Source organism: Esox lucius, chromosome 2 (genome assembly GCF_011004845.1).
Source record: "Esox lucius isolate fEsoLuc1 chromosome 2, fEsoLuc1.pri, whole genome shotgun sequence".
NCBI classification, from domain to species: domain Eukaryota; kingdom Metazoa; phylum Chordata; class Actinopteri; order Esociformes; family Esocidae; genus Esox; species Esox lucius.
Window position 1 is genome coordinate 11,705,648 of NC_047570.1, and position 10,464 is coordinate 11,716,111.

Sequence of the window (10,464 nt, forward strand, 5' to 3'; positions counted from 1 at the left end):
GCACTGCACAGCCCAGGGTTGAGAAAAAACAAAGAGACCTCAGTGAATGATGCACTGTGTTTGTTCACTGAGGACTGTAGCGCTGAGTTAAGATTTATAGATTTATATCACACAGCCCCAGGCAGGAGCTGTCTGGAGAAGAACTTGTGATCGTGAGTGATGGTGTTGTTGCAGGGATATTCGAAACACTCAGGCCATCCATTAACTAATTAACACAAGGCTCATTGAATCTCTCCCAGACACTTGCTAATGACCACGCTGAGGGGGCTCTCATGGTTTGCCAACTGCCGGGCTTCACGCTGACACCACCGTTCCTCCCTTTCCGTATGTCGAGTTGCACAACAGCCGCAAACCACTTGCTCCAGACGCAGCAGGATCGAGGCAAGGCAATGGAACATCCTAGAACACCAGTGCTTCACTGCAGACAGGAACAGGAAGCCGTCTACTGACCAGTGCTGTGGAAAGAAGTGTACCTTTTTAAAATGACATTTCCAGTAGACTGTGCAGGCAGTGGCGATGCACAGATACACATGTACAGAATCAGGATCGTGTGTTGATAATTTTAGTGCCAGCTGCCTCTTGGACCAATGGGCCTACTACATCATGACAAGTAAGATATCTATCAACTCTTTACTCATTATCTCCAGTTTCTCTGCATCCATTAAACAATAAATAAACTTTATATGGAACAGTACTAATGATATAGACAAAGATAAAAAGACAGAAAGCAGATGCCCAAATACTGTTTAAAACTTGTCCAAACATGTTCATCCATCACGTTATACAAATGGGAAAACCCTGCATCTGTATTCAGTTTTAAAGATGTCCACATGGTGGTAGTATTTACCGTCATATTCAAGGAGGGGACTCAAATATTTGAAGGTCTGTGGTGGCTAGAAGCAGTGCTGGCTGTAGACTTTTTGGGGCCCTAAAAATCCTTTTATTTGGGGCCACCTCTCCCCTACCAGTCGGGGGCTCCCCAGCAGTCGGAGGCCCCCTAGTGGTCGGTGTCCTAAACGACTGCTTATGTAGCTTATACCTGGAGCCGGCCCTGTCTAGAAGGCTGCATTTACAAGCACACATCGCAATTCTGATTATTTTGACCAATCACATCCATGTTCTTGTTTTTGACATTCTCCCCCAGAACTCCCCCAAATCAAAGGACCAATTTTTTAATAAAAGCATCTGAATTTGACTGCTTATTTAAACTCAGCATTGGACCTTTATACTAAGAAACCAGTTGACTGCGCAATGGACAGTGCAATGGACTGTGAATAAGGTTTAGAATGTACACTGATATGGTTTTCAATTATATAAAGGGTTTATTTCATAAGAACTCAAGAGTTGACCCAGGTCACGTAACAGATAGACATGTCTTTGTCTGGCTGTATTACATGTCACATAAAGCTCAGGAATTTTGCTGATTTGAAGAATTCTGATATACAGTATATTAGTGTCAGTATTCATTAACATTCTCACTTGTCACTTGTCCTGTAGGAACATCTATGGAAATATTCTGTTTGCTAATTAATTAATAATGAATGAAACCGGGTGTGTAGTAAACATATTTTACTGAAATAACCTTCCTAAGATAGCATCCAATGAGCTTTCTTAAGCCTGAGGATACCTGAGCAAGCACATCATTCAGGGAACAATCAATGTGGTGTGTAATTGCAACTGCATTTGGATTCCAAAATAGATTCTGTCAGATATACTTTTGGCATCAGGATGTCTGTTATTTCTACGGATGTTTCTCTGACACAGCAACATTTCAGCAGCCATAGAAGTATGAACCCATCCTACAATATTTACTATTTGTGTGTAGGACAATACCTTCTGTTTTTGTTCTTGAGCACACCACCAGATTGTCTTTCTATCAAGTATTTAGGTCAAACTTTACCTGAAGTTGCTTTTTGAAAATGTATTTGGTCACACTAGTGTTATACAGTAACATACATACTAAATTAATAATTTAGCTTTTGCTTTACTGTTGCATATTAATTGTAGTTTAGTTTTTAACACTTTTCCTTTTTCACTCTTAACTGCAGAATGGTTGTTTTGTCTTTTCATGTAGTTTGTTTGCAGGATGACCACAATTTATTTAACCACCACAGGAATAACCACACTGACCAAATGTATTTTCTGATCTGATTTAATTTTCATATTAGCGAAGTGGAAATTATAATCAAAGTGGATAAGGGGTGAATTCCCAAAAGTCCTAAATCACCTTTTGTTACTCAATGTGTCATGCTTGGAAGACAGCTCTAGGCAATGATACTAACTCTATCTGTTCAGTATGAGTTCACATGTTGGAGTTACCATGGCTACAAACAACACAACACAAGCCTTCTCGTATCTCCACACTTACAAGCGACCCATCGCTGTCACCCGCCAGAAAATAAACGATGCCTTCCCAAAATATCACACGCCTGCCTCCCAATATACTTGCAACACGTGTTTTACTGTGTTGGTATCTTTATTTAGCAGTTTGTAGATGTCCATGCGCGGTGTTCAGCATATGGTTTCTCTAGACTAGTTTTCTTCAGCTCCACTGACTCCATGCAGAACAGGTCTCTCATCTTCTAACCTTGAACTGGCCCATAGGCGCTTCACAGATCTGTCACCACCAGGACGTCCTAATTGGACACTGCAGTCAGGTGATCATACTATCACAAAACCCTTACACAAGAAGCAATGTAAAGCACACTGTTGGTACCTTCATCGCATAACCTCCACTGAAGGTCAAGGACTGTAATACCGGCCCTGTCAGCAGCCATAAAACCCTCAAAGGGAGATTTGTGGACTATTGTTAACCAAAAAAATTGTAACTGGAAAATGGTTTAATACACGACATACATTAATGCCTGTCCCTGAACCATCATGGGTAGATTGGTTACGTGTATCACATGCTTTTTGTAATTATTTTTTTTACCTTGAACACTCCTTATGGTTTATTCACTTAAGCATCATGTAACCAGAGCTGAAGTGGTTTGTGCATTCTGCCAGCAACTACGCATACAACCTTCAGGGAACCACAGAACACCAGGAGATGACCCCCCAAAACAATGATTCAGGTCTGATTTAGTGCATGGTAAAATAGTGGTCTGATTCAGTGCATGGTAATATAGTGGTCTGATTTTTTGCATGGTAATATAGTGGTCTGATTTAGTGCATGGTAATATAGTGGTCTGATTCAGTGCATGGTAACATAGTGGTCTGATTCAGCGCATGGTAATATAGTGGTCTGATTCAGTGCATGTAACATAGTGGTCTGATTCAGTGCATGGTAATACAGTGGTCTGATTCAGTGCATGGTAATATAGTGGTCTGATTTTGTGCATGGTAACATAGTGGTCTGATTTAGTGCATGTAACATAGTGGTCTGATTCAGTGCATGGTAATATAGTGGTCTGATTCAGTGCATGGTAATATAGTGGTCTGATTTAGTGCATGGTAATATAGTGGTCTGATTCAGTGCATGTAACATAGTGGTCTGATTCAATGCATGGTAACAGTGGTCTGATTCAGTGCATGGTAATATAGTGGTCTGATTCAGTGCATGGTAACATAGTGGTCTGATTCAGTGCATGGTAATATAGTGGTCTGATTTTGTGCATGGTAACATAGTGGTCTGATTTTGTGCATGTAACATAGTGGTCTGATTCAGTGCATGGTCATCTGATGGTCTGATTCAGTGGACGGTAATCTGATGGTCTGATTCAGTGTATAGTAATCTGATGGTATGATTTAGTGCATGTTGATCTGATTTGCTTCCATAGTGTTGCTAGGATACCAGTGGTGACAGATTATTAGTAATCTATGTCTTGCTGTCTATGTGGGCTTCAAACCATGCTGACCTAGACATGGGAGTCAGTGGCAAGGGGGGTGAGATCTCTAGCCAGATGCCTTTGGCATGATTATTGAGGAGAGATGGCAGGCTCACAGGGTTGATGTGGGAAAGGGGCTTTCCCTTTCCAGAGTGAAATACCAAGATATCTGAGTAACTGTCTTTCTTCTTACTGCATTTTTCTGTGCGTTTCCCCTTTCCTCACCTGGAATATCTTTAGGAGTCACCTCAAACACCGTCCAAAGAAATTCCAAACTACAGTGGAGTTTTTTCTTGTACTTGGCCATGGTCTTTGTTCTATAGCATGAGCAGGCTGACATTTTAACCCCTGAACTTAGCAATAGCGCTAACCAATGTGCTTAACAAGGCTGCATAAAACGGCAGTTAGCCTGAAATGTATCACCCTTTGAGAGTTTACCACGCCCGGCCTTTAGACACAGTGGCCTGCCCCTAGATTTAAGTCAGTCATCAAACGGGTGACCAACAATGTGTAGACTCAAACCAAAATGGTTAGGGTCAGCCCCTCACTCGCTGCGCATCCGTTATCTCCACAAACCCACCACGTTTAGACCTGGAGAGGTCAATCACACACCCGGAGACCATTAGAAAGTTTCCAGGGTCTGAAATAGTCCCGGTGGCCTTTTATAAATCAAAGTGTATCTATAAAAAACCGGGTCCAACCAGTGGCCCCAGCCATTTCGCCCTATCTTTAGCTTTATTTATGTCCTGCTGTTGACAGCACCACTTGCAAGCTTCCCAGTCACCGTTCAATAGGTCACATGTCTTTGGGCCCTGGTTGTTGGAAAGCACCGTCTAGCCAACCGCCTTACAGTAATACTGCCAGCTGCAGCAGTAATGATGATGATTGTTATCCTCCAATTCTTTCCATTTACCATTTATAGGGTAGTCCATTGATGAGAGATTATCCACTCCTCTGTTGTAAAGTCATGACTGACAGTGCAAAGAAAGAAAATGTCATACTTGACATTTCAAAAGAAGGCTGTAAATTCATGGGGGATTTACCATGTAATGATGACTAACCATATCCCACTATATATATACTATCGACGATATAGTCAACGGCGTAGGTTTGAAGTGTTTGTTGGGGGGGGGGTCAGGATGAATGGATCCCAGGATTTTCACAATTTTTCATTCACCTGTCTGTAATATTGGGGGGACCCCCCGTCCCCCCTTAATTCTACACCCTTGGTTATAGTCTCTAACATTCAACTCCAAAATTGTTGCCGACCTGATAATGTTCACCAAAACAATTTAAGTGTGTCCAAACCTTTACTGGTACTGTAATCCAGTTAATAGTATGCAATTAATATATTTTTTCAAGTGACTGTATGCTAAATTAAATATGCTTAAGATGTGGTGCAGGGCTCTTTTATAGGTTCTGGCCTTGACTATGCCACTAGGTGAGTGCTTCTCCCGGCCTTTTTTGCATTATAGTGACTCCCTCAGGCAGCTCGGTGCCTGCAAATCTATTCTAGGTAATGACTAGTCTTTTACATGTGATTTCTTGGCTTGAAGAGCATTGTGTAAAAATGGAAGAAAGAATTATGGATGAATTATCCAAACTATTTTGGCATGATGTTTTTCCGATATAAAATAATCCTCTTTAGTCACTAATCAAAATGTCCTTCATAAGAAACTGGACAACATAACCCAAAATTGAAATTAAGGTCAAACAGATTAAGCCAGAAACGCTTTGAGCTCTGTGGCTAAAACAAGGGAAGCCTTCCGAGCACTCATACCTGGCAACAACAACTGCACTCACACATGAGCCTTGACAGACCTGTTTCCCAGAGACCAGCGAAGCATAGTCCCTCTCCAAGTTTCCAGGGTACATGCTTGATAAGGCAGCAGCAGGCCATTCGGTAGCTCTACGGCTGTGAGGGAAAACACCTGCCACTATTCAGGCCTGAGAAAGTGGAAACTCCAAGGACTGGACATAACAGGTCCGTCCCTTAATGCCTCAGGGTCAACTTGATATGTTGCACTGGTGCTTCAAATCCATGAAAAAGAAAGGACAATCAAGTGACTTGGGGGTGTAGGGGCAAAGCCCAACCACAGCCAGAATGACAGGAGGTGGAGGTGTTTGAATACCAAAGTGAAACCCATGCCAAAGCAGGCGTCAATGATCGGTTAATCCTGAGAGATCCAGTAGGCCAAGTTGACACACTAAAGCTGCCTGTTGTAGTTATTGTACCAGTGTTAACATCTTATGATCAGACCCAGAAGCACCAGGCTGTCTTCGGTCCAGATGATGGTCTTTTTTAGACCTACCTGTAACTTTACATGAAACAGAGATTATTGTACTTATATGTACTAAATGTTATAGGTCTTTAAAAACAAAGCAATGTTGATACTGGACACTGTGTACATCTCAGAGCCTGTTTTGCCTATTTTGTTTTTTATTATTATTAACCATCTGCTTCAATTGTTTTAAAGCCCTGAAAATACATTTACATGTCATCTGTCAATGTGTGTGTGTGTGTGTGTGAGCATCCGTTTTTTTTTTGGATTTGACTCTGGTACTGGTGTAGCTCAATTGGGTCAGCCGACATGGAGATTTGCAGGAGATCTGAGCAGCTGCAGCTGCCTCAACTGCCAAGTTCAACTTTTAATGCAGCTATCTGTGCCTCTGTTCCTAGGACAATGCTGTGTGATTAAAACCACTGATACTCCCCTCACTGTGGGAGGTACCGGGAAGCTTGAGTGTTTCAAATGAAAATGAAATTGAATCCGGTCGACTCACTCCCTGGAAAGAGGGGGGCGATTCGTTTACAGAAAGGGCTTGTGTGAATGGAAAAACGTAGTTTAACACCTGCTATTCTTATAAAAAAAACAGTGCCACTAGTACCTCTCTCTAAATTCCTGAAAACTTAAGAAAAGGAAAAACAGTCTCCACAATTAATTTTTCCTTCAATTGTCTTTAGATGGTCATTTGAAAAACAAGCATTTGACACCAATCACTGGTGCCTTAGATTTAATTTGACACCAATCTTTTGTAGATCCCATTATAATATCAAGCATCATCATATTCATATAACCAGGCCTACTGAGGTTTATGGTGTATGTTGACCGCCTGCCTAGCAAAGATCTGAGACATTAGAAATTTGAAGCCTTTAAAACAAGAATTTCCCTTTATGAGGTGAAACATCTCACAGGCTAGCCTTGCTTTTTGAGTAAAATCTCCCACACAGAGACGAAGCCCACACATCTCACAGGGCTTCTTCTGCCGGTGACCCTCCACGTTGGCACTCCAACACACGCTGCACGGACTCAGACAGTGTGGGATACTACTGCATGCCGATGCCACTGTGACCCAGTGGGACTGTCACACTCTGGGGTGGAGGTGCTGGGAAGAGTGGGTGGCTGTTTGTGGATAACGAGAGCAACTGTTGCTCTGCGCTTTATTGTGACTGGGCTGAGCTGAGAAGGCAGTAAGCCTTGAAAGGAGATGTGACTGTGGAGGCAGACTTAGTGTGTGAAAGTGCACAGCTCTGGAGTTTGTGTGAGTGCGGAGCCTGCGTGGGGGTATAGGAGAGAGGGGGCTGTGTAGGCGGTTTGTGTAGGCTGTAAATGACTGTTCTGGGTGTTTTTAGTGCTTGAAATCAATTGATGTGCTGTGCCTTGTTTTGTTGTGGGCAAATATGGATGAGAGGTGACAGAAAAGTAATTAGGATGCTGGTATGCGATTAGATTGAAATAAAATTATAGAATGTAGGCATCCTGAAATGAACATGGTGATTTAGAATTGGAGAAAGATAGTAATGAGTGTTATGATGGTTAGTGGAGTATTTTCTGAGTGATATTGAACAGTCACGTGTGGGTTGTGTTCTCGCAGCATGCTGCTTTTTTCCTGACAGATTGTACAGATTTCCTGACAGATTGCCTGCCTTTTTGTAGTGAAGGCCAGACCGTTCTGTTACCATAGGAACAGAGGGAAGGCATATTATATCCTAAATACTCTACAATAATTATTTTCTGCTTTATATAGCTGGGCATACCACACCGAATCACTAAGGATAATTGGTTTGAATTTTGGTTGTAACGATGATCAGTTGAATTACACACCATACAGTGGGGAGAACAAGTATTTTAATACACTGCCGATTTTGCAGGTTTTCCTACTTACAAAGCATGTTGAAGTCTGTAATTTTTATCATAGGTACACATCAACTGTGACAGACGGAATCTAAAACAAAAATCCTGAAAATCACATTGTATGATTTTTAAATAATTAATTTGCATTTTATTGCATGACATAAGTATTTGATCACCTACCAACCAGTAGGAATTCCGACTCTCACAGACCTGTTAGTTTTTCTTTAAGAAGCCCTCCTGTTCTCCACTCATTACCTGTATTAACTGCACCTGTTTGAACTTGTTACCTGTATAAAAGACACCTGTCCACACAATCAATCAAACAGACTCCAACCTCTCCACAATGGCCAAGACCAGAGAGCTGTGTAAGGACATCAGGGATAAAATTGTAGACCTGCACAAGGCTGGGATGAGCTACAGGACAATAGGCAAGCAGCTTGGTGAGAAGGTAACGACTGTTGGTGCAATTATTAGAAAATGGAAGAAGTTCAAGATGACGGTCAATCTCCCTTGGTCTGGGGCTCTATGCAAGATCTCACCTCGTGGGGCATCAATGATGAGGAAGGTAAGGCATCAGCCCAGAACTACACGGCAGGACCTGGTCAATGACCTGAAGAGAGCTGGGACCAGAGACCCAACAACCATGCCACGCTCAAAATTACCTAAATCACCTTTCCCATTCTGACATTCAATTTGGAGTTCAGGAGATTGTCTTGACCAGGCCCACACCCCTAAATGCATTGAAGCAACTGCCATGTGATTGGTTGATTAGATAATTGCATTAATGAGAAATTGAACAGGTGTTCCTAATAATCCTTTAGGTGAGTGTATATTAATAGATGTTCTGAGTAAATATTGAACCTAACAAAAAAAATTAAGTTGTTCTGTACTATTTACAGTATTAACAGTACTTTAAAGGGGCAATCAACCCGACACTGCTTTGTGATGGGACTGGTGATGTGTTAGCACATTCAAATTCATAAACAGAACTGAATATTTCAGTAGAGACAAGGACATGAAGCCAGTTCCGCCTATAGAGATGCACCCGAAGAACACAAACCCAGCCAGGGATGGTAAATTGGTTTACTGCAACATATTGTTGTGGCCTATTGGTGGCTTTGGTCATGTTCTACTATTTGGCTCACCGGGTCCAAAACGGAGTGCTCCTCCATATATAAAAGCTCAACTAATTGCATTAGCAAAGCCAAGCAGCAGCATTCTCACAGCACAGCCAATACTTACTTCCCTAATGCAGTTACACAAAGGTCTATTCTATTACCCACGCCTGGAACACTACTTTGATGAGGAAGATGCAGGTCCCATTAGCTGCTCTATGTATTTAGACGTCTGTGCGGCTCTCTGTGAATTATTTCTTAAGTCTCAAGTCTTAAATGTCCAAATGATTGAAGAGCAGTACTCACATGTCGTCCACCACTCCACCATCTCCATCTCACAGATAGTATGGGTGACACAGCCTTACATGCTGCTCACATACAGTAACAAGCAGAACTACTGTTCTTTTGTGCACTGTGCCAAATCAATCTAAAGGTTTCAGACCAACAGATCTTACAGACTAAGTGTTCTTCAGCACTTTAATAGGCAAGAAGCTACTTTTCTCTTTTCAAAGGACTGGCAGCACTTACTCGGTTGCTTAGAAAACAGGGTCTGAGATTGGACTGGAGAGTACCTTTCCATTATCTGCTTACTGACACAGCTCTGTACTGGGCAGAACATGGCCTTGGTGGTTCAAATCTGCAATACATAAAGGTGTTGTTGTTCCCTTCCAGGGAATGTGCTTAATAATTACTGCTCATGTTAGTCACTCTAGATAAAAGCTTCTGTTAAATTACTAAAATATACAATAAATGTAATAAAAGGTGTGTAAATTAACACAATGCAAAACATGTAAGGCAGCAGAAAAATATGCTGGAGAAATTATTGTAGATCAATATGAAATTCATTTATTATACATATTGCCTGTCATTTTCAATAGCACTTCAGATATTAAGGGTTTTAGTCTACCATCTCTTAGACATGTATGCTGAGAATGGTTTGTTGTTCCATGAGGTTATAGCTGTGACACAGGATTAACACCAAACAGTAGAGCCAGTGAAGTGACAGAGTTTCTGAAATATTCCTCTCCCTTGTCAGTGTCAGACCTCTTAGACAGGCACAGTTTCTGACACCAAATGGGAGCGTTTTTGAGCCAAACCACTCCTTTCTGTTTCTGGAAAGGCTATGGTATGACATCATGAGGGGCAGCTGGTCACAGCTAAACAAAATAGTTCCTTGCAGAACAACATTTACCGTTAGAACAGACGCAGCCAGCTGTAGCTTTGGGGTTCACTTTAATGCAAATCAATGCCTAAGGACCTATTTCAGAATGTTTCCTGTCAGAGTCAAATCACACGTTAATATAGAATGTTTGAAAAATTACCCATTAGCTAATGTTTTTTCATATTAGATAGGATGAGGTCATTAGAAGAATGTATATGAGAACT